Source organism: Dendrobium catenatum, unplaced genomic scaffold (assembly GCF_001605985.2).
Source record: "Dendrobium catenatum unplaced genomic scaffold, ASM160598v2 fragScaff_scaffold_231, whole genome shotgun sequence".
Taxonomy (NCBI): domain Eukaryota; kingdom Viridiplantae; phylum Streptophyta; class Magnoliopsida; order Asparagales; family Orchidaceae; genus Dendrobium; species Dendrobium catenatum.
In genome coordinates this window covers 11,228,885-11,230,675 of record NW_021318693.1, presented here as the reverse complement: position 1 = coordinate 11,230,675, position 1,791 = coordinate 11,228,885, and the positions used below count along the sequence as shown (strand labels likewise).

Below are 1,791 nucleotides of genomic sequence, written 5' to 3'. Positions count from 1 at the left end.
GTTGTATGAATTATAAAACTGGTAGGGTGATATGTTATTTGATTAAGAAATATAAAGAACCTTAAAAAACCTAGAAAAAAAAAAAACATAACCATTAGAGATGGCCAAACCAAATTTAGAGATACCCACCTAGCTCACCTAGAACCCTTAGATAGTCTGCCAATCCCATGGTAGAGGGTATTCACTAAAGCATCTATGAACATAATTTTCAAGCAAAAATTTTTGAGATCGAACATGTGATCATCTAAATGATCATAAATTCATAGTTTTGGGGAACTCCTATAGAGGATCCCAACCTAGATATAGCTAGTTTCTTAGAGATATATTTTATATTTAAGTATAGCCAAGCCTATAATAATGTTATTAAACTTTAATTAGTTCCTTTTCATTAAGGGATAAGGAGAAGATGTGGTTGAACTCCTTACTCATAGGCTCTATCACAATATTGAATGATTTGGCTCATAAGTTCCTAACTAAGCACTTCCCTCCATAAAAAAAATTGCCATGATTAGGAAAGACATTACTTCCTTCACTCAATTGGTTGGAGAGTTAATTTATGAAGCATGAGAAAGGTTGAAAGAGTTACTTTAAAAATGTACCCATAATATCATTTTTGATTACTTGATCATCCAAAGTTTTTATAATGGATTTGTAGGATCCTTAATGTTGATTATAATTATATTCACAGAAGGGCATTAATTTCTAAACCCTTTGATGAAGCCAATGCCATAATTGAGGAGATGGCCACCAATAACTTTTAATGGCCTTAGATAGGGTAAATCCTTGGAAAGTAGCTAGTATCTAATAAGTCTAATGCCTTGTCCATCCTAATAGCCCAATAAGCAACTATTTCTATTATGTTTGAGAACCTTGGATTTAGTTCATCCCTAAGACCATCAATGCTTATAAAGGAAAATATATTTTGTTCATATAGTAATCCTATTGCCTCTAGAGTATATACCTTAAATATTATTAATAGACAAAATATCCCCTATAGGTTAACATGATCAACCTAGGTTGACTTGGTCAACTATGTTGATCAAGTGTTTGTGTTTGGGCTCCACAGGTTTGGTTTGATATTTTGAGTCTAGTGGAAGTAATTTTTTGGGATAGAAAAGGTCATTTAAATCAAATTGACGATTTTGACCCTTAAGAGGCTATTTGGTCAACCTAGATTAACTTGGTCAAACATATTGACCTAGGGTTTGGATTTGAGTCCAACAATTAAGTTTAATTTTTAGAGACTATTGGAGGTGGTCCCATGGTTTGAATTTGTCATTTTAGTGAAAATTACCAGTTGGACTCTTAAGGCGTTTTCGAGTCAACTTTGGTTGACTTGGTCAACCAGATTGACCTAGGGCATGGGTTTAAGTTCAAAGTTCTCCCAATGATGTTAAAGATCCATTAGAGGAGGTTATATGGTTTGATTTAAATAGTTCATATAGATGTTTGGAGAAAACTTTAAAATTGCCCTAAAGGGGCATTTTGGTCATTTTACCACTGGTCCACTGCGGGTCAAAATGGGTTCACCAAAATTTAGTTTAATGCTTAAAATATCATGATTAAGGGTCTAGATATGATCAATCGCTTTAGAGGAGGCTCCAAGGTCAAATTCCATAGGTTAGAGGGTCCAATGGCTTATGTCGTAAATAATTGAAGCTTTTAGAGCCTTCAGGTTTTGGATCATTTTCTTGGATTACAGACCTCATATTGAGCTCAAATTTTGGAGGGTTGAACCTAGGGACGTGGTTAATCAATATGAAATTAATAGGTCATGATTTTGAGGTCATT

General features: G+C 33.9%; 1 non-coding gene across 1 annotated transcript; it reads right to left on the bottom strand.

The window, feature by feature from the left end:
• Positions 1 to 504: 504 nt before the first annotated feature.
• Positions 505 to 611, bottom strand: LOC114579223. The gene has a single exon (XR_003700133.1). It is a non-coding gene; the product is annotated as a small nucleolar RNA R71 (small nucleolar RNA).
• Between the last annotated feature and the right edge of the window lie 1,180 nt (positions 612 to 1,791).